This window comes from Arachis stenosperma, chromosome 10 (assembly GCF_014773155.1).
Source record: "Arachis stenosperma cultivar V10309 chromosome 10, arast.V10309.gnm1.PFL2, whole genome shotgun sequence".
Lineage (NCBI taxonomy): Eukaryota > Viridiplantae > Streptophyta > Magnoliopsida > Fabales > Fabaceae > Arachis > Arachis stenosperma.
The window spans coordinates 38,381,963-38,406,424 of NC_080386.1; positions in this window are offsets into that span (position 1 = coordinate 38,381,963).

Sequence of the window (24,462 nt, forward strand, 5' to 3'; positions counted from 1 at the left end):
AAATTCAAAATTCAAAAAATATCTTTTCTAACTAATTTTAAACAATAATTTCGAAATTTTTATATAAAAATTTCAGATTTCAATTTCAAAATTTTTCGAAAAATTTTCACAAATTATTTTCAAATTTTTTTTATATATTCCGTTTTTATTTATTCCACTTCTATAAAATAAATAATATCAACATACATATCATCTCCCTTATTCCATCATGGAACTAAGTAGAAATGAACAGTCCAGGAAGACTCTGGGGTCATATGCTAACCCCACTACTGCTTCATATGGGAGTAGTATTTGTATACCCTCCATTGGAGTTAGTAGCTTTGAGTTGAATCCTCAGCTCATTATCATGGTGCAGCAAAACTGCCAGTATTCCGGTCTTCCACATGAAGAACCTACAGAGTTTCGGGCACAATTTTTACAAATTGCTGACACAGTACATGATAAGGAAGTAGATCAGGATGTCTACAGATTATTACTGTTTCCATTTGCTGTAAAAGATCAAGCTAAGAGGTGGTTAAATAACCAGCCTAAGAACAGCATAAAAACATGGAAACAGCTGTCAGAAAAATTACTGAATCACTATTTCCCTCCATAACGGATGACACAGCTAAGGCTAAGCATCCAAGGCTTCAAACAAGGAGATAATGAATCCCTTTATGATGCTTGGGAGAGATACAGAGAGATGCTAAGAAAATGCCCCTCTGAGATGTTTTCAGAGTGGGTGCAATTAGACATCTTCTACTATGGGCTTACAGAAAAAGCTTAGATTTCTCTAGACCACTCAGCTGGTGGATCTATACATATGAGAAAAATAATTGAAGAAGCTCAAGAGCTTATTGATACAGGTGCCAGAAATCAGCATCTGTACCTAAGCAGTAAATCTTCCATAAAAGAAGAAGCTAAAACAGTAACTGCTGAACTCAGTCCTGTGGATCAGGCTAATGAATTCAATCAGCAACTAGACTTTCTAACTCAGCAGCTAACCGAATTCAAGGAAATACTACAAGAAACAACAATGGCTAACAGGAATATGGAAGTACAGTTAAAGTAGACAGAAAAACAACTATCAAAATAAATAACAGAAGAATGCCAAGCAGTTCAATTAAGAAGTGGGAAAACATTAAATACCTCACTTCAAAGCAGCAGGAAGCCAAGAAATGAACAAATGGCTACTCAAAATCCCTCTGAGGACAATCAGAGCCCAGAGAGGAATAATGCTGGCACTGAACGCCTAGCCCATGCTCATTCCTGGCGTTCAACGCCAGAAACAAGCATGAATCCGGCGTTGAACGCCCAAAGGGAGCATAGTTCTGGCATTCAGACGCCAGTAACAAATAAGGAGGTGGCGTCTAACGCCACTCCAGCTTCTACCCCTGGCATTCAAATGCCAGTGGGGGATCAGTCACATACAAGTGCTGATAACAACCCTTCTAAAAAGGCTTCCCAACCCACTTCTGTAGGTAATAAACCTGCAGCAACTAAGGTTGAGGAATACAAAGCCAAAATGCCTTATCCTCAAAAACTCCGCCAAGCGGAACAGGATAAGCAATTTGCCTACTTTGCAGACTATCTCAGGACTCTTGAAATAAAGATTCCGTTTGCAGAAGCACTTGAGCAAATACCCTCTTATGCTAAGTTCATGAAAGAGATCTTAAGTCATAAGAATGATTGGAGGGAGACTGAAAAAGTTTACCTCACTGAAGAATGCAGTGCAGTCATTCTGAAAAGCTTACCTGAGAAGCTTAAAGATTATGATACCATGCACATTAGAGGGTACTTGTACCAAGCAAGCTTTATGTGATCTTGGGGCAAGTATCAACCTAATACCTGCATCTACTATCAGAAAGCTTAGTTTAACTGAAGAAATCAAACCAACCAGGATATGTCTTCAACTTGCTGATGGCTCCATTAAATACCCATCAGGTGTGATTGAAGACATGATTGTCAAGGTTGGGCCATTTGCCTTTCCTACTGACTTTGTGGTGCTGGAAATGGAGGAGCACAAGAGTGCAACTCTCATTCTAGGAAGACCTTTCCTAGCAACTGGCCGAACCCTCATTGACGTCCAAAAAGGGGAAGTAACCTTGAGAGTTAATGAGGAGGAGTTCAAGTTGAATGTTGTCAAAGCCATGCAACATCCAAACACCCCAAATGACTGCATGAGTGTTGATATTATTGACTCTCTGGTAAGAGAGGTCAATATGGCTGAGAGTCTCGAATCAGAGCTAGAGGACATCTTTAAAGATGTTCAGCCTGATCTGGAGGAACCAGAGAGAATAATAGAACCTCTGAAAATCCCTCAGGAAGAGGAGAAATCTCCAAAACCCGAGCTCAAACCATTACCACCATCCCTGAAATATGCATTTCTGGGAGAAGGTGATACCTTTCCTGTAATCATAAGCTCTGCCTTAGAGCCACAGGAAGAGGAAGCACTAATTCAAGTGCTAAGGACACACAAGACAGCTCTTGGGTGGTCCATCAGTGATCTTAAGGGCATTAGCCCAGCCAGATGCATGCACAAGATCCTATTGGAGGGTGACGCCAAGCCAGTGGTCCAACCACAAAGGCGGCTGAATCCAGCCATGAAGGAGGTGGTGCAGAAAGAGGTCACTAAGTTACTAGAGGCTGAGATTATTTATCCTATTTCTGATAGCCCATGGGTGAGCCCTGTCCAAGTCGTCCCTAAGAAAGGTGGCATGACAGTGGTTCATAATGAAAAAAATGAACTGGTTCCTACAAGAACAGTTACTGGGTGGCGTATGTGTATTGATTATAGAAGGCTCAATACAGGTACCAGAAATGATCATTTTCCTTTACCATTCATAGACCAGATGCTAGAAAGACTGGCAGGTCATGAATACTACTGCTTCCTGGATGGATATTCAGGTTATAATCAAATTGCAGTAGATCCAAAAGATCAAGAGAAAACGGCATTCACATGTCCATCTGGAGTATTTGCATACAGAAGGATGCCATTTGGCCTGTGCAATGCACCTGCAACCTTTCAGAGGTGCATGCTCTCAATTTTCTCTGATATGGTGGAAATATTTTTGGAAGTCTTCATGGATGACTTTTCAGTGTTTGGAGACTCATTCAGCTCCTGCCTTAACCATCTAGCACTTGTTCTAAAGAGATGCCAAGAGACTAACCTGGTTTTAAACTGGGAAAAATGTCACTTTATGGTGACTGAAGGAATTGTCCTTGGGCACAAAATCTCAAACAAGGGAATAGAGGTGGATCAAGCCAAGGTAGAGGTAATTGAAAAATTACCACCACCTGCCAATGTTAAGGCAATCAGAAGCTTTCTGGGGCATGCAGGATTCTATAGGAGGTTTATAAAGGATTTTTCAAAAATCGCCAAACCTCTGAGTAACCTGCTAGCTGCTGACACACCATTCGTCTTTGATAAGGAGTGTCTGTAGGCATTTGAGACTCTAAAAGCTAAATTGGTCACAGCACCAATCATTTCTGCACCAAACTGGACATTGCCATTTGAACTAATGTGTGATGCCAGTGACCATGCCATTGGTGCAGTATTGGGACAAAGGCATGACAAGCTTCTGCACGTCATTTATTATGCTAGCCGTGTTCTAAATGACGCACAAAAGAACTACACAACCACAAAAAAAGAGCTACTTGCAGTGGTTTACGCCATTGACAAATTCAGATCCTATTTAGTAGGATCAAAAGTGATTGTGTACACTGATCATGCTGCTCTTAAATATCTACTCACAAAGCAGGATTCAAAACCCAGACTTATAAGATGGGTGTTGCTTCTGCAAGAGTTTGATATAGAAATAAGAGACAGAAAAGGGACAGAAAACCAAGTAGCAGATCACCTGTCCCAAATAGAACCAGTAGAAGGGGCGTCCCTCCCTCTTACTGAGATCTCTGAAACCTTTCCGGATGAGCAACTCTTTGCCATCCAGGAAGTGCCATGGTTTGCAGATATTGCAAACTACAAGGCAGTGAGGTTCATACCCAAAGAGTACAGTAGGCAGCAATCAAAGAAATTGATCACAGATGCGAAGTACTATCTTTGGGATGAACCATATCTCTTCAAGAGATGTGCAGACGGAGTAATCCGTAGATGTGTGCCTAAGGAAGAAGCGTAGAAGATCCTATGGCACTGCCATGGATCACAGTATAGAGGACATTTTGGAAGTGAGCGAACAGCCACAAGAGTCCTCCAATGTGGCTTCTACTGGCCTACTCTCTATAAAGATTCCCGAGTGTTTGTACTTAATTGTGACAGTTGCCAAAGATCTGGCAATCTGCCTCACAGTTATGCCATGCCTCAACAAGGGATCTTGGAGATTGAGTTATTTGATGTATGGGGTATTGACTTCATGGGACCTTTCCCACCATCATACTCAAACACTTATATTCTGGTGGCAGTGGATTATGTATCCAAATGGGTGGAGGCTATTGCAACACCCACTAATGACACTAAAACAGTGTTAAAATTCCTCCAGAAACACATCTTCAGCAGATTTGGTACCCCTAGAGTATTAATCAGTGATGAGAGCACTCATTTCTGCAATAAACAGCTTTACTCTGCTTTGGTTCGTTATGGAGTTAGTCACAGGGTAGCTACTCCATATCACCCACAGACTAATGGGCAAGCTGAAGTCTCAAATAGAGAACTCAAAAGAATCCTGGAACGGACTGTAATTAACCGTAGAAGGGATTGGGCAAGAAGCTTGGATGATGCTCTGTGGGCATACAGAACAGCATTCAAGACCCCTATAGGGACCTCTCCATACCAGCTTGTGTATGGAAAGGCATGTCACTTGCCAGTGGAACTGGAACACAAGGCCTACTGGGCAACCAGATTCCTAAACCTTGATGCCAAGTTAGCTAGAGAAAAATGATTGCTCCAGTTAAATGAGCTAGAGGAATTTAGACTCAATGCTTTCGAGAATGCAAAAATTTACAAAGAGAAAGCGAAAAGATGGCATGATAAGAAATTGTCATCCAGAGTCTTTGAGCCGGGGCAGAAAGTTCTGCTATTTAATTCTAGGCTCAAATTATTCCCCGGGAAATTAAAATCCCGGTGGAGAGGTCCATATGTGATTACAAGCGTATCACCATATGGATACGTAGAGCTTCAGGATAATGAATCCAACAAAAAGTTCATTGTTAATGGACAGAGAGTCAAACATTATCTTGAAGGCAATTTTGAGCAAGAATGCTCAAAACTGAGACTTGATTAAAAGCTCAGTAATAGTCCAGCTAACGACATTAAAGAAGCGCTTGCTGGGAGGCAACCCAGCCATTCACAAAATTTAATTTTATTTGTTTTTGCTAATTAATTGATTTTTACAGGCATATGTCAAAGTATCTCCAAAAGGTAAAATAGCAATTGATTGAATTCACAAAGTTATAGGGAAATTTGGAAGCTCACTGGCGTGAAAAAGCCAGTAAGAAACATTTTGGGCGTTAAACGCCCAAAAGAAGCACTCACTAGGCGTTCAATGCCAGTAAGGGTAGCCATCTGGGCGTTAAACGCCAGAAAGGAGCATCTTCTGGGCGTTGAACGCCAGAAAGAAGCACCTTCTGGGCGTTTAACGCCAGATTGACAGCGTCCTGGGCGTTCAGAAAAACGCCCAGTGATAAAGGACTTCCTGGCGTTCAACGCCAGAAAGAAGCATCAGCTGGGCGTTGAACGCCCAGGAGAAGCAACAATTGGGCATTAAACGCCCAAAACATGCAGCAGTAGGGCGTTTAACGCCAGGATGGTGGGGAGGAGGTAAAATTCGTTTTTCTTCATAAAATTTCTAATTTTTATGTTTCAATTCATGATTTCTTGCATAAACATGTTTCAAAATATCATCCTTCAATTCCAAAATTTTTAATCTTAGTTTCTAAAAACCCTAATTTCTAAAATCCCTTTTCAAAATATCAAATGTAGCTTCATACATAAACATAAATTTTTTTCAATCCAATCAAACTCTTTTTCCAATTTCTTTTCAAACTTAATTATCTTTTAAAATCTTTTTCAAATTATAAAATTCAAATTTATTTTTAAATATCATTCATATCTTTTTAAATTATATCCTTTTCTTGTCATATTTATCTTTTATAAATCATATCTTTTATCTTATATCTCTTTCTTATTTTCGAAAACCCACCCCCCCTTTATATTCACTTTCGGCGCCCCTCTCCTCATCCACCATTCCACACTTGCTCTCCTCTTATTCCTCTTTTCTCTCTTCTTTTGCTTGAGGACAAGCAAACCTCTAAGTTTGGTGTGCTTATCCGTGATCACAAAAACATACTCACTTTGATCATGGCCCCTAAAGGAAAACAACCCAACCCAAGAGGAAAGAAAGAGAATACTCCAAAGCCACTTTGGAATCAAGGGAAGTTCTTAACTAAAGAACATTCAGACCATTACTACAAAATAATGAGTCTAAGATCAGTGATCCCGGAAGTCAAGTTCGATCTGAAAGAAGATGAATATCCGGAGATCCAAGAACAAATTCGAAATAGGAACTGGAAAATCCTAGCTAATCCTGAAACGAAAGTGGGAAGGAACATGGTTCAGGAGTTCTATGCTAATCTATGGCAGACAGACAGGCAAAGAATAATTGGAGCTGCCCTCTATGACCATCGGACCTTAGTCAGAGGAAAGATTGTTCATACCCATCCTGACAAAATCAGGGAGATTTTTAAGCTTCCTCAGCTGAAATATGACCCAGACTCCTTTAATAGGAGAATGATGAGGGTAAATAAAGGTTTGGACAAGATTCTAGAGGATATATGCATCCTTGAAGCCAGGTGGACCACCAGCACGACCGGCATACCAAATCAACTCAAAAGAGAAGATCTCAAACCAGTAGCCAGAGGCTGGCTGGATTTCATTGGGCGTTCTATATTGCCTACCAGCAACCGTTCTGAAGTTACTATTAAAAGAGCAGTGATGATTCACTACATCATGTTGGGAAAAGAAGTGGAAGTCCATCAACTGATCTCGTGTGAATTATACAAAAATAGAAAACAGGAATTCCAAGGACGCCAGATTGGCCTATCCAAGCTTAATTTCTATGCTCTACAAAGATGCCGGAGTGAATATGGGAATAACAGAGTATATCTCAATTGAGAGGCCAATCACTAGAATATCAATGGACAAACAACAGCTGCAGGATGATCCAATCAAGAGGAGAGCACAGGAAGTCCTCCCAGAACTCCCTCAATTCGAATATTGGGAACATCTTGAGGCATCTATTTCCAAATTGCAAGAAGCTATGGACCAAATAAAGGAAGAACAGAACAATCAAAGTAGCATGCTTTGCAAACTGCTTAAGGAACAAGAAGAGCAAGGGCGTGATTTAAGGGAGCTGAAGCGCCAGAAATTAATCCTTGAAGGACCAAGTACCCCACAGATCAAAGGAACATCTACTTCTCAGAACACAAGTTGTTGAGTTCTAAATTTAGCTTTAACTCTGTGATAATGTTATTATAGAAATTTACCTTAGGAGATATATATAGTAGTAGTAGTAATTAGTATATCTATTCTGGTTTTATTCCCAATTAAGTTATAATTTATTTTTCTCATCATCATCAGACATCAATAAAATAGTAGATAATTAGAATAAAGAAGTAATTTATTTTTCGAGTTCTTAATAATAAAAATTATAATTAACTATATGTGGTGTCAATACTTTTTGTTCTCTGAATGAATGCTTGAACAGTGCATAATTTTTACCTTGAATTTTATGAATATTGGCTCTTGAAAGAATGAGGAACACGAAAAATACTATTGATGATCTGAAAAATCATGAATTTGATTCTTGAAGCAAGAAAAAGCAGTGAAAAAAAATTACAGGAAATCATTGGATTAAGAAAAGGATCCAAGGCTTTGAGCATCAGTGGATAGGAGGGCCCAAGGAAGTAGTTCCAGGCCTAAGCGGCTAAATCAAGCTGTCCCTAACAATGTGCTTGTGGCATGCAAGTTCAAGTGAAAAGCTTGAGACTGAGTGGTTAAAGTCGTGATCCAAAGCAAAAGAGTGTGCTTAAGAGCTCTGGAGACCTCTAACTGGGGACTCTAGCAAAGCTGAGTCACAATCTGAAAAGATTCACCCAGTCATGTGTCTGTGGCATTTATGTATCCGGTGGTAATACTGGAAAACAAAGTGCTTAGGGCCACGGCCAAGACTCATAAAGTAACTGTGTTCAAGAATCAACACACTACACTAGGAGAATCAATAATACTATCTGAATTCTGAGTTCCTATGAATGCCAATCATTCTGAATTTCAAAGGATAAAGGGAGATGCCAAAACTGTTTAGAAACAAAAAGCTACAAGCCCCGCTCATCTAATAAGAATTTGAGCTCCATTTAAAACTCTTAGATATTATTACTTTTTAATTTCTTTTCATCCTATTTTATTTATCTAGTTGCTTGAGGACAAGCAACAGTTTAAGTTTGGTGTTGTGATGAGCGGATATTTTATACGCTTTTTGGGGGTAATTTCATGTAGATTTTAGTATGTTTTACTTGGTTTTTAGTAGAATATTATTATTTTTTAGGCAAAAATCATATTTCTGGACTTTACTATGAGTTTGTGTGTTTTTCTGTGATTTCAGGTATTTTCTGGCTGAAATTGAGGGAGCTGAGCAAAAATCTGAGTTAGGCTGAAAAAGGACTGCTGATGCTGTTGGATCCTGACCTCCCTGCACTCGAAATAGATTTTCTGGAGCTACAGGAGTCCAATTGGCGCGCTCTCAACGGCGTTGGAAAGTAGACATTCAGGTCTTTCCAGCAATATATAATAGTCCATACTTTGCGCGAAGATAGACGACATAAACTGGCGTTCAACGCCAGTATCATGCTGTTGTCTGGCGTCCAGCGCCAGAAACAGGTTACAAGTTGGAGTTCAACGCTAGAAACAGGTTATAACCTGGCGTTGAACGCCCAAAACAGCCCCAGGCACGTGAAAAGCTTAAGCCTCAGCCCCAGCACATACCAAGTGGGCCCCAGAAGTAGATTTCTGCATCATCTATCATAGTTTACTCATTTTCTATAAACCTAGGTTACTAGTTTACTATTTAAACAACTTTTAGAGACTTATTTTGTATCTCATGACATTTTCAGATCAGAATTTTATACACTTTGACGGCATGAGTCTCTAAACTCCATTGTTGGGGGTGAGGAGCTCTGCAGCGTCTCGATGAATTAATGCAATTATTTTTATTTCTTCACTCAAACGTTTGTATGCTCCTATCTAAGATGTTTATTCGCGCTTAATTATAGAGAAGGTGATTATCCGTGACACTCATCACCTTCCTCAGAATCTTCGTGGTATAAGCTAGAATTGATGGCGGCCATTCTTGAGGATCTGGAAAGTCTAAACCTTGTCTGTGGTATTCTGAGTAGGACTCAAGGATTGAATGGCTGTGACGAGCTTCAAACTCGCGATTGCTGGGCGTGATGACAAACGCAAAAGGATCAATGGATCCTATTCCAACATGATCGAGAACCAACAGCTGATTAGCCGTGCTGTGACAGAGCATCTGGACCATTTTCATTGAGAGGATGGGAGGTAGCCACTGACAATGGTTACACCCTACATACAGCTTGCCGTAGACGTGCTTTACAAACAATTGAGTTGAATATTACATTGCAGAAATTCAGAGGACAAAGCATCTCCAAAACTCCAACATATTTCCCATTACTGCACAATAAGTAACGATTTTATTCTCTTTTATTTTTCCAATCTAATAATTCCAACTGATAATTTTAATTAATATCCTGACTAAGAATAATAAAATAAGCATAGCTTGCTTCAAACCAATAATCTCCGTGGGATCGACCCTTACTCACGTAAGGTATTACTTGGACGACCCAGTGCACTTGCTGGTTAGTTGTGCGGATTGCAAAAAGTGTGAGTGCAATTTCGTGCACCATACTTGTTTTGCAGTAATGGAGAACAGGTTGAGGTTTTGGAGATGCTCTATCTTCTAAATCTCTGCTTTCCTACTGTCTTCTTCTTCATGCACGCAAGACTCCTTCCATGGCAAGCTGTATGTAGGGTTTCACCGTTGTCAATGGCTACCTCACATCCTCTCAGTGAAAATGTTCAACGCGCTCTGTCACAGCACGGCTAATCATCTGTCGGTTCTCAATCAGGTTGGAATAGAATCCAGTGATTCTTTTGCGTCTGTCACTAACACCCAGCCTTCAGGAGTTTGAAGCTCGTCACAGTCATCCAATCCTTGAATCCTACTCAGAATACCACAGACAAGGTTTAGACCTTCCGGATTCTCTTGAATGCCGCCATCAATTCTAGCTTATACCACGAAGATTCTGATTAAGAAATCCAAGAGATATCTACTCAATCTAAGGTAGAACGGAGGTGGTTGTCAGGCACACGTTCATAGGTGAGAATGTTGATGAGTGTCACGGATCATCACATTCATCAAGTTTAGGAACAAGTGATATCTTAGAATAGAAGCAAGCGTGATTGAATGAAAAACAGTAGTAATTGCATTAATCCATCAAGACACAGCAGAGCTCCTCACCCCCAACCATGGGGTTTAGAGACTCATGCCGTAGAAGATACAATAAGAAACGTGTAAAGTGTCATGAGGTGCAGATACAATATCAAAAGGTCATATTAATAGTGAACTAGTAACCTAGGGTATACAGAAATGAGTAAATGACGTAAAAATCCACTTCCGGGGTCCACTTGGTGTGTGCTTGGGCTGAGCATTGAAGCTTTCATGTGTAGAGACTTTTTTTGGAGTTAAACGTCAGCTTTTGTGCCAGTTTGGGCGTTTAACTCCAATTTTTGTGCCAGTTCCGGCGTTAAATGCCAGGAATTCTGAAGCTGATTTGCAATGCCGGTTTGGGCCATCAAATCTCGGGCAAAGTATGAACTATTATACATTGCTGGAAAGCCCAGGATGTCTACTTTCCAAGGCAATTGAGAGCACGCCAATTGGGCTTCTGTAGCTCCAGAAAATCCACTTCGAGTGTAGGGAGGTCAGAATCCAACAGCATCTGCAGTCCTTTTCAGCCTCTAAATCAGATTTTTGCTCAGGTCCCTCAATTTCAGCCAGAAAATACCTGAAATCACATAAAAACACACAAACTCATAGTAAAGCCCAGAAAAAGTGAATTTTAACTAAAAACTAATAAAAACATGCTAAAAACTAACTAAAATGTACTGAAAACATACTAAAAACAATGCCAAAAAGCGTATAAATTATCCGCTCATCACAGGGTCTCTGGTCCAAGGTGTTCTGTTTTCAGCTCTGGCTGTTTCTGTTTCTGTTCTAACTACTACACATGATCATAAACTCAAAGAAAACATGAAAATTAAACTAATATAACTTAAATAAACTTAAAGAAAAATAAGAAAACATTAATTATTGATGGGTTGCCTCCCAATAAGCGCTTCTTTAACATCGCTAGCTTGACAGTTAGCTCCTTATGAAGTTGGATAGGGGCTCAAAATTTTGCCCCTTACAGTGAACTTCTTGCCTGTGCTCTCATGGATAAGTTCCACATGTTCTAGAGACAGGATCCTATTCACAGTGTGTGAAATGACAGGATTATCTGTGAAGACAACTCTCATGCCAGGTGAGAGGCCTTCAGTGGAAATCTTTTTGTCCTTTCAGCCTTTAAGTACTTTCTTCTTAGTACCTTTGTTCTCAGTGTTTGATAGTGGCTGCCCAACACCAAACTTAGAATTGGTGTCTGGGGGCTCTGTATAACTCTGCACTGAAAGAGAAGGTTGAAGCACTTCATGTTTATGAATGGTGCTTCCCTCAGCTGAGGTAGAATGAGGTTTATGAACTTTGAATACAAGACAGTCCTCATTTAATTGCAGGACTAGTTCTCCTCTGTCTACATCAATTACAACCTTGGCTGTGGCTAGGAAGGGTCTTTCAAGGATGATGGATTCATCCTCTTCCTCCCCAATATCCAGGATTATGAAGTCAACAAGGATGTAAAGGTCTTCAACCTTCACTAAGACATTCTCTACTAGTCCATAAGCCTTTTTCATGGACTTGTCTGCCATCTCTAGAGAGATTCTTGCAGCTTGTACCTCAAAGACTCCTAACCTCTCTATTACAGAGAGAGGCATGAGGTTTATGCTTGACCCTAAGTCACACAGAGCCTTATCAAAGGTCATAGTACCTATGGTGCAAGGGATTAAGAAGCATCCGAGATCCAGCTTCTTCTGAGATAACTTCTGCTGAACCAAGGCATTGAGTTCCTTGGTGAGCACTGGAGGTTCTTCCTCTAATGGCTCTGTGCCAAACAACTTGGCATTCAACTTTATGAGAAGTCCTAGGTACTGAGCAACTTACTCCTCCCTAGTTTCCTCTTCCTCATTAGAGGAGGAGTACTCTTTAGATTCTATGATCTTCAACCAAGAATTCAAGAGAACTTCAATAGGTTCCTCATGAATCTTGGGTTCCAGCAGTTCTTCAATAGGGGAGTTCTCAATGGGCTTAGGGTTGCCAACTACTCCTATTGTAGCATTCAATGCCAGAACTTGCGTGTCTTTGGGCATTGAACACCCAGCTTGAATGCCTTCACTGGTGTTCAATGCTAGTTGTTGTGCCTTTGTGGACGTTGAACGCCCAGTAAGGACCTCCTTACTGGCGTTCAACGCCAGAATTGGGGGATCATTGGGCGTTGAACACCCATCTACTGCCCCAAACGCCAGCTTCTCTACCACTTTGGGCGTTGAACGCCCATTAAGGTCTTTCTTACTAGCGTTCAATGCTAACTCATCCTCTTTAGATTCGGCCTCAGCCTCTATAGTGATGGCCTTGCACTCTTCTCTTGGATTTACTTCAGTGTCACTAGGAAGAGTGTTAGGAGGATTCTCAGGGATTCTCTTGCTCAGTTGACCAACTTGTACTTCCAAATTTTTGATGGAGGATATTGTTTCAGTTATGAAACTATGAGTGGTCTTAGAGAGTTCAGAGACTATGGTTGCTAAGTCAGAAAATCTCTGCTTAGAAGTCTCCATCTCCTACTGAGAAGATGGGAATGGTGGTCTATTGTTGAATCTATTCTAGGTTCTTCCACCGTGAGTATTGTTGAAGCCTTGCTGAGGCTTCTGTTGATCCTTCCATGAAATATTAGGATGATTCCTCCATGAAGGGTTATAGGTGTTTCCATAGGGTTGATGAATGAATTTTTTATGGTAAAGAATTTCACAAATAAAATCTCGTTGCAAGTATAGTTTCTAAACCAACTAAAATCCTTTCATACAAAAAATTGTTTGTCACAAGTAACAAACCTAATAAAAATAAACCGAAGTATTTAAACCTCGGGTCGTCTCTCAAGGAATTACAGGGAAGTGTACTTATAATTGGTTATGAGATTGTATCTTTTCGGGTTTTTAATTGTTGAACAAGGAATGTAAATGACAAGAAGATAAACTAATAATTAAGAAAAGTTCTAGCAAGGATTGATAATTAGAACTCCTATCCCTATTATCATAGTCACTTGTGATGGTAATTGCCTTTTGCTATCACTTGGTTAACCTCTAACAATGAAGGAAAGTCAAGTGAGTAAAGTTAATTTAAGTTCACAAGTCCTAGTCAAAGACTAGCGTTAGTGAAGTGACGAATGGGTTTCTTGACGGTTTAGAATTCCACAATGAAGTCTCGTTGTAAAGTATAGTTTCCAAACCATTCAATAATCCTTTCATACAAAAATTTTGGTTGTCACAAGTAACAAACCCCAAATAAGAATTAACCGGAGTATTTGGACTCCGGGTCATCTCATGAGGATTGCAATGAAGTGTATGATTATTGGCTATGAAGTATGTTTTGGGGTTTTTGGAATAAGAGACATGGAAGGTAAATGATAAGGAAATGCAAATAACAAAAAGGCCTTGGCAAGAGTTGGTGGTCAAGGATCTCTATCCTTATCACTAACCACAACATGAGAATTGGCAAGGATCAACCTCATTAAGTCATCCTCTAACTAATAAAGGAGAGTCAAATGAGTTATGTCAATCCAAGTCCATAAGTCCTAGGTCTCCACCAATTCAGTTAGTGAGATCTAAGGTCAATGGTTCCCAATCATCAATCACTTGGACATTAGCAAGTCAAGAGTTCCTAAGTTACCTTCCCAAGCCAAGATCATAAAATTCTACTCTAAAGCCCAACCAAGCATTTTATCAAACACTTGGTGGGTACAAATGGAAAGCATAGTAAAAGTGCAAGAAATATAAATTTACCAACTACCAATTGCAAGGAAAATGAAATCACAACTCAAATCAATTCCAACAAGAGCATCCATGAACATAAAAGATAGCAAAAAGGGGAATTAACATGAAAACTAAGAGGAATCAAGAATAGAAATATGAAATTGTAGAGAAAACAAGATGAGAACATGAAATTAGAACTAGAATTAAGATGAAATTAACCTAACTTAACCTAATTCTAGAGAGAAGAGGGAGCTTCTCTATCTAGAAGCTAAACTACATGATGCTAAGCTACAAACAATTACTTCTCCATTTGCCCAGGCTTGAATTCTGCATGAAATAGCATTAGAAATGAGTTGGATTGGGACCAAAATGCTCTAGAAATCGTTGGCCACGAGTTGCTTTTAGTACATCACGTGCACCAATCGGCGCGCATGCGTACAGTGCACGTGCGCATCCCTAGACGTCAGGAAACTATGGCAAATTTTATATCATTTTGAAGCCCCGGATGTTAGCTTTCCAAAACAATTGAAACTGTCTCATTTGGATCTTTGTAGCTCAAGTTATGGTTGATTGAGTGCGAAGAGGTCAGACTTGACAGCTTTACGGTTCCTTCATTTCTTTATGAGTTCTCCCACTTTGCATGCTTTTTCTTCATTCCTTCAATCCAATCTTTGCCTTCTAAACCTGAAACCACTTAACAAATATATCAAGGCATCGAATGGAATTAAAGTGAGTTAAAATCAACTATTTTAAGGCCTAAAAAGCATGTTTTCATATTTAAGCACAAATCAAGGGAGAATTGCAAAACCATGTTATTTCATTGAATAAATGTGGGAAAAAGTGATAAAATTCTCCAAATTAAGCACAAAATAAACCACGAAATCGGAGTTTATCAAATCTTCCCACACTTAAACTAAGCATGTCCTCATGCTAAAATCAAGAAAGAAGCAAAGGGGTATCAACATTTATTCAATGCAAACTACCTAAATGTAACCTATCTACATGCAATCTATCTAAATGAATGCAACTACTTGGTCAAAATAGGTCAACTTTCAAGAACACATATATGAGTACAAGGGCTAAAGCCATAGCAGTCAAATCAAACCCACAATTGCATTGAATTATTGAAAGATTTTACAAACTTGCAAGAAAAGATGATCATGGGTGGAGACATGTAATTGAGCGATCGAACCCTCACCGGATGTGTATCTGCTCTAGGCACTCAAGTGTATAGGGTTGATTCACTCAATTCTCCCTTAATCATGCTTTCCAAGGTTTGTTTTTCATCTAACAATCAACAATTATTTCATGCATGCATACAAATATCATGAGGTCTTCCTCATAGGTTGTAATGGGGCTAGGGTTAAGGTAAGGATGCATATGGTCAAGTGGACTAGAATTTGAATCTTTGATTAACCTAAGCTTTCCACCTAACCTATATAACAACCTATACAATTCTAAACAAACCTAGCTATCCATTCTTCACTTTTTCACACACTCATGCATTCCCTTTTTATCACCACACATATGCATTGACTCTTATTGAACTTCACTTTGGGGCATTTTGTCCCCTTTTATTGCTTTTCTTTTTTCTTTCTTATATATATATATATATATATATATATATATATATATATATATATATATATATATATATATATTTCTTTTCAAACTAAAATATATACAAGAACATCAATGCATATGGTTTACACATGATTAATACATGAGTATGTACCCAATTCCCAAGATTTTCAACACAAATACAAAATATACTTTTATCTCTATCCAATGTTCCCAACTTTTCCAAAATTAAATGATAAACACTCTCACTAGCCTAAGCTAATCAAAGATCCAAATTAAGGACATTTATTATTTTTCACTTAGGCTTGTAATGTGCTACAATTAAGAATAAGTGGGTTAAGCATAGACTCAAAATTGGTTAACAATGGAAGGTAAAAGGTAGGCTATTTGGGTAAGTGAGCTATTTGAACAATGGCCTCAATCATATAAATGCATGTATACACAAAGTAATGGACATAAAGAATCAAACAAATCAAAGATTACAATCATAGGAAGAGAATAATTCACACAAGAATGAAAATAAGTGGTTATGTATGATGTAACCACACAATTGCGGTTCAAATCTCACATGCTTGTGTTCTTAGCTCAAGAACATGATCCATAAAATATATAATTCAAGCAAGTTCTAAAAAAATTTTTCAATCAATTGGGGTGCCCTCTAGATAAAATCCTTGAAAATTTTCATTATTTTGACTAAGCTTATTATATACATATGCAGAATAAGAAAATGCAACTAAAAATCCTAAAATAAAATGCAAAAGTGTTGGGATTAGAAACTTGTTACCCAAAAACGCCGAGTGGTCGAAAAGTAAAAATTTGTACCGTCCTTGGTGCGCTCAAAGATGAGCAATGGGGGGTATGGCGACCTTCCTAGTTGCCATCTCCAGCTGGTGGGTCAACCGGTTGCTGCATGTCCTTTTCCTGCTTCCATTGTTGCTTATGATGACTTATCCTGAAAATAGAGAACAGGAGGTAATAAGACAAGTAAATGCACAAGCAAGGAAGCATGGATTGTTGGAATGAGGTAATTCACTAGAATTGAGTGAGTGAGTTAATGTGATATTGATGAAAAATAGGCGTGTGGGTCCTAACTTGCATGCGGTTTAGAACTTACACCCTAGTATTTAAAAGCCATGTTACAATTACACAAAAGAAGTATGCACTTCACTCATTCTAGTGTGCTTGAAGTACTTCAAGAGACTTGTAGGTTAAGGCAACCTAACAAGTAGTGAAGAAGTATAAAAGCATTCAAGCAAAAATCAAGCATTTGTGAGATTGGATAATGTATGGACATTGATTGACGTGTAAGTAGACTTGGTGAACAAAATGGTATATGAAACTTACACAACAATCAATGACACATATTGAAGTTGTTGCAACACCTAAGTGACATAGAGGTGAAACACATGGGTGCTATGGAGCTTAGAAAAAAGAAGATAGAAGTGGAAATCCATCACATAGCAAGCATGGTCCATAAAGCTAAGAAAGCTCAAAAATATGTTACTAGGTAAGCTTTCGATCCAATTTCACAATTCTACAATCCCAATTCATGAAACAAGTGATGTGCATAAAGGTAAACCACAAATAAACATCACCTAAAAAAATGCAATGATAATATATAATTGCCTAGCAATGGATGACGAATGCATGGTGGCCAAAATATGCAATTCAAAAGAGTTAAGAAGCTTAAAGGTAATGTAACATTCACTTGGTGTTCACAAATGTTAAACATGAAAAACTCAAAACCAAGTGACAAAATATAACCTCAACAAAGAAATCCAACAATGAAAATTAGAAACAATGATGTTAAAATAACATCTCATCAATAATCAGCAGCAAGAAACAGTAAACAAGATTAATAATCCAACACTTATAAAGAAAAAATAGAAAACAAAATGAAAATGTACTAATTAAACAATTAACTAACTAACTAAAAGAAGTGGTTATGGATGGTGTTTGGTAGTGTTGGGTGATGATTGAGGGGTGGAAAGAGAAGAGAAGAACGAAAGAAATGGAAAGAAGAGAAGAAAAGAAGGTGGGTGAAACAGGGCAATCCACGCGTGTGCGTCATGTACGCGTAAGCGTGGATTGATGAAATGGCAGCGACGCGTACGCGCAAGGTACGCGTGCGCGTGCCTTAGGGCATAAAGTTGGCACACTTCAGGCACAACTCTCGGGTGAATGTATGGGAAGTGAAAAAATTCAATCCACGCGTACGCGTACAGGACGCGTATACGTGGATGGTTGAAATTACTTGGGTCACGCGTACGCGTGAAGTGCGCGTGCACGTGGATGGTGCTCTGTTTGTCAAAATTTTTCTATGTTTTTGCACTAATCCAAGCATTTCAAACCTCCAAACAACTACCAAAACATCATAAAACCTTATTTAACATACTAAACTCCCAAATAAACATATCTAACCAAACAAAACATAAAATTAAACTAATTATTAGCAACATTTACAAAAAGAAAAAAAAGGAAAGATGTTACCATGGTGGGGTGTCTCCCACCTAGCACTTTTGTTTATTGCCCTTAAGTTGGACTTATGGGGAGCTCTTATCAAGGTGGCTTGTGCTTGAATCCATCCTTGAACATCCACCAATGCTTGGACTTCCATTGTGCTTCATCATTCAAAGTTACTATCTCCAAGCTTTGATGGAGTTCTTCACAAACAATAGGCTCCTAAAGTTGATTCTCCTTGTGTGATCCGGGATCCCACACTTTGTTTTCACATCCGTCCTTGAGTTGATCATGGTGATTTTCTCCAGGTGGCAAGAGGGATGAATTCTCATGGAAGCACCAAACTACCCTCCTAGACCCATCCAATTGAGCACTAGTCCAACCCTTGCTCCTTGAAGCTTGAACCATAATGAGCCTAGACTTACAACGCCAACCACTAAACATCATCCTCTTACGCTTAATTCCACAAAGCGCCCTAAGTTGGCCATCCGTCTCGAGCAAACCATGTTCAAGTGGGATAATAAAGCTAAGAGTTAGAAGTTTTACCCACTCAAATGAAGGATTAGATGACAACCTAGATGGAGGAGTTCCCAATGATCTTGACAAGGCGAGCTCTACTCCCGTCCATCCTCTCCTAGAGGCTTCCACCACTTGGCAAGATTCTTCAAGCTTCACCTCATGCCAAACTTCCTCAAGCTCCCATTCTTCTTCACCAATGCCTTCAATCTCTTCCCCATCACTCAAATCATAGATAGGAGGTTGATAAACCACTATTTTATGGTTTATATTGTGTATAATTATGTGGTTTTATCATGATCCTTACCCACTTATTCATTAATTTAGCATGCATTTATATTTCCTTCCTGGAATTATTACATGGTTGAAAACTGCTTCCTAGAGACTTTTTATTATGCATTTTAGTTCTCCTTTATCCCATTCGATGCCGTGATCTGTGTGTTAAGTGTTTCAGGCTTTATAGGGCATGAATGAATTGGAGATTGGACGGGAAGCTAGCAAAAATGGAAGGAACACAAGAAATTGAAGAGACAACCAGCGAGAAGTGACGCGGCCGCATGGCTCACGCGTTTGCGCGGAAAGGAAAAGCACAAGTGACGCAGAGGCGTGGACGACGCGAACGCGTGGCACGAAAAAAATGCGAATGACGCGTCTGTATGGATGACGCGATCGCGTGACATGCGCGATCTACATAATCTGCAGATTTCGCTGGGGGCGATTTTGGGCCCTGTTTTGACCCAGTTCTCGGCCCAGAACAGCATACTAGAGCCAGAGAATATGCAAAAACGAAGGACAACATTCATTCTACACAGTTTTTAGTTTTTAGATCTAGTTTTACTCCTCCTCTAGGTTTTCTATCTACACAATTTGATACTTTTAGGATTTTTATTTTTCTACTACTTTTGCATTGGGATATTGAGAAGAGTTATTTCCTCATCAAGACTTCGTCATTCTAGTTCGTTCTCTTAACTTGGTTTATTTCTTCCATGTTCCTTGCCTTGTTCAATTTTGTCATTGGAATACTTTTATGATTATTTAATACAAGAATTATTTCTTTCATTTTAATCCATTTTTCCTTCCAATAATCATGTCTTCTTTTGATTCCCTTTCATATGTTATGGATTTATTATTTACAATGAGCGAGTAGTTCCCTAGCTTGATGGGGAGTTGATTGAAAGGAACCAATTGAGTTGGAAGGCTTAAAAGAGATATTGTAATTGGGTTTACTGTTGGATTGCCTTCTAGTCACTAACACCAATCCCTTTTAATTAAGTGGGTTGCAACTTGTGAACAGACGTAGCATTCCAACTTGTTTGACTTTCCTTTGCCTAGTAAAGGATAACCAAACAGAATAACTTTTAATTATCAATTAATCTTGAGAGCATTCCAACTATAATAGGGACTCCAACTAATCAACTCCCAATCAAGGCTTTTATTTACATTGTTCAAATTCATCAATTTAATTTCCTGTTATTCAACTCAAACCTTTTTGAAAACATCTGATTAATAAAACAGCACACCTTCCTGCAACTCGTTGGGAGACGACCTGGGATTCATATTCCCAGTATTTAAAATTTGAATTTCTATGACATTTTTTTAAATTGATAAGTGGATTTCCGGTGAGTTAAGAACTATACTTGCAACGTACACATTTTCATAATTTTTAATTCACCAATTTCCGCATCATCAATTTTTGGCGTCGTTGCCGGGGAGTTGCAACAGTGTGTTAATTTATTAATTGGTATTTATTTCTATTGCAATTTTTTCTTTTCATTCTATCACTATGAACTACACGTTTCTTTCGTTAAATGACGCGTTCGCTTCCTGATCCAAGCTTGCCAGCATTTGATCCTGAAATTGAAAGAACTCTTTTGCATATAAGGCGAGCTAGGCGTAGGCGACTCCTCTTTGAGGACGAACCTGAACCGTCATTTAAGGAAGAAGCAACCCCCCTTTCTACTGATCTAGTTCCTTTACGTGCAGGTGACATGGTAGCACCCAGAAGAGTCACCATCCAGGAGGAAGGAGCCCCTGATTTTACGCTCTAACCATTCCAGGCGCACCACCCAGCAGTAGCTGTAGTTTTTAAAATAAAATCTTCACTACTCAACTTGATGCCCAAATTTCATGGCTTACCTGCTCAAGAGCCTATCAAGCATCTCAGGGATTTCCAGACCGCTTGCTCTACTGTTAAGCGTGATGGAGCTGATGAAATCTCTATTCTACTAAAAGCCTTCTCGTTTTCTCTGGAAGGAAAGGCAAGAGAGTGGTACTACACTCAGCCCAGAGAAACTATTTCCAACTGGGATACACTTAGGAGCGAATTTCTGGATAAATTTTTTCCAGCTAAAATTGATGATAAGCTAAGGAAGAACATGTCTATGATCGTCTAGGACGAATTTGAGACCCTCTATGAATACTTGGAACGCTTCAATACACTTCGAAATGCATGTCCCCATCATATGATTAACAAGAGAGTCTTACTAGATTACTTTATATAGGGTCTAAGACCTCAAGACAGGACCACACTGGAAGGTGCTTGCAATGGTTCTATGAAAAAGCACAAGACTACGGATGAAGCATGGAAATTGATCAGAGACTTAGCTGACTCTACTAGGAATCATAGGCAGAGACAAAGTCGGTCAAGAGCTGTTGCAGAGGTATCCGCTAATACAGAGACTACTGCTATAGCCCAGAATCTATGTGAAATTACTAACTTGCTGAAGCAGATGCAAATGAATCAACAACAACCTCAGCAAATTCAGCCTTCTCCACCGCAGCACAGCCAACAGTTAGTCCCACAAAGAGTGTGCGGCATCTGTGCAGATTATATTCACTATACCGATGAGTGTCTGCAGCTCCAACCGGAAGACAATACTGTAGCCGCCACTCACAACTTTTATGACCGCCCCAATCAAGGGTACAATCAAGGTGGCAACTACAACCAAGGATGGCAGGATAATTCCAACCAAGGCTGGAGAAACAATTCTAACATGGGTTGGAGGGACAATTCTAGCAGAGGAGGCCGAGATAACAATAGAAATCAGAGGTGGAATAACAATAACAACAGGCAGCAAAATCAACCTTACAGAGCACCTCATTTAAGACAACCTCAAGCCCCTCAGCAAACCTCTCAGACCACTAGCATCTCTTCATCCCCTAATGCTGACTTACTACAAGCCATTGATCAGAGACATCAGGCTATGGAAGAAAGTATTAAAGCAACTCTGAATACTTTCGCTTCTACTTTACAAACTCTTGTCTCACAGATGGGATCAACGCAAAATTCCAGTAACCAGTCCTCAAGCTCTGGTGGACTCCCCTCTCAACCATTCCCCAACCCAAAGGATGGTATTAATGCCATCACCCTAAGGTCTGGAACCACACTGCAGGAGAGAAGTCAGGAGGAGCCAAGCCCACCAGAACACGCCTCAGCTGAAGAGGTTATGGAATTAGAAGATGTTGAAGAGGAAGAGGACATACAGGACATAGCTGAGAGAGAAGAAGCTCAATCACAGGAGAAAGCACCAAAAGGCACAAACACTGCAGAGAACACCACTCCCATTCCATTTCCACAACTTGCAAGGAAGCCCAGGAAGCAGTTGGAACCTGACCCCAAGATGGTAGAAATCTTCAAAAAGGTTGAGGTAACTATTCCCCTTTTGATGTCATTCAACAGGTACCTAAATATGCAAAGTTTCTAAAAGATTTATGTATACATAAGGACAAAATTAATGAATTAGAAACTATTCCTTTAGGAAGTTCCATATCTGCTTTAATGGGAAGTTTACCTGAAAAATGTAGTGACCCAGGTCCTTGTATAGTTAGTTGCACTATTGGTGGTGTAGTAATTTATGATTGCATGTGTGATTTGGGAGCATGTGTTAGTATTATTTCTTTATCTGTATATGATGTTTTAAGGCTCCCCCCTTAAAAAGGTCGGCAGCTCGTTTTGTGTTGGCAGATAAAAGCATTATTATAGTAGCTAGAGTTGCTGAAGATGTTTTAGTAAACATTAAAGGGCTCACATTTTCCACTGATTTCTATATCTTGGAGATGCCCAATAATGACTCGGATAAGCCATCATCAATCCTACTTGGCAGACCATTCCTGAAGACATCAAGATTCAAGTTGGATGCTTTCTCAGGAATATATTCTTTTGAAGTAGATGGCCGAATAGTAATCTTCAATTTGAATGGAGTCACAAACAACCCTCCAGAAGATCATTCCATCTTCCAGTGCGATGTCATAGATGAAGCTGTAGCTGAAATTCACCAGGGAGAGCTGGAAGAAAAGTACGCAGAACAAAGTCCAAGTGTGGGGACTCTATTAACTAACAATAAGGACATTTTTGAACTTTCACAAGCCCCAGACAACCCAGAGCCTGCCCATGACCAGAAGATTGAATTGAAACCTCTCCCTCCGCATCTCAAATACGCTTATCTTGAAGAAGGGCAGAAGTTTCCAGTTATTATTGCACAGGATCTCACTCCTGAACAGGAAGAGCAGCTACTTAATGTGCTGAGGAAGCACAAGAAAGTAATTGGGTGGAGTTTGGCAGACATCGTAGGCATCAACCCTCAAGTATGTGTGCATAGAATATTTTTAGAGGAAGGAGCAAGACCTATCCGCCAACCCCAGAGAAGACTGAATCCCACTATTTTGGAAGTTGTCAAAAAGGAAGTGACCAGACTATTGGAAGCAGGTATCATTTATCCCATTTCAAACAGTGAATGGGTTAGCCCAGTACAAGTGGTGCCCAAGAAGTCTGGAGTCACTACAGTGAAGAACGAGCATGGAGAGCTCATAGCGACCAGAGTACAGAATGCTTGGAGAGTCTGCATTGATTACAGGCGTCCCAACCAAGCTACTCGCAAGGATCACTACCCTCTTCCATTCATTGATCAAATGCTGGATCGCCTGTCAGGTAAATCACATTATTACTTTTTAGATGGTTACACAGGTTATTTCCAGATTCATATAGCTCCTGAGGATCAGGAAAAGACTACTTTTACATGTCCTTTTGGGACTTATGCTTACAAGAGAATGCCCTTTGGCTTGTGCAATGCACCAGCTACTTTTCAGAGGTGCATGATGAGTCTTTTTTCTGATCTCATTGAGGACTGTATGGAAGTTTTTATGGATGATTTTAGCGTTTACGGTGATTCTTTTAGCCTTTGCTTAGATGGATTATCTAGAGTATTAGATAGATGTGTCAATACAAACCTTGTATTGAATTTTGAAAAATGTCATTTTATGGTTAAACAAGGAATTATATTAGGACATGTTGTATCTAATACTGGTATTTCGGTAGACCCAACAAAGGTGAATGTTATTTCCAGTTTACCTTACCCCTCCTCTGTGAGGGAAGTCCGTTCGTTCCTTGGCCATGCAGGTTTTTACAGGAGATTTATTAAGAACTTCAGTAAGGTCGCACTTCCCTTATCCAGATTGCTGCAGAAGGATATTGAGTTCGAGTTCAGTGAAAATTGTAAGCAAGCGTTCGATAAGCTGAAGACCAACCCGACTCAAGCTCCCATTGTAAGAGGACCTAACTGGAGCCAGCCATTTGAAATCATGTGCGATGCTTCCAATCATGCAGTAGGAGCAGCGCTGGCTCAGCGTGAAGGTAAGGATCCTTTTGTTATTGCTTATGCATCTAAAACTTTAGACGCTGCCCAGTCCAATTATACTACTACTGAGAAAGAGCTTCTTGCTAT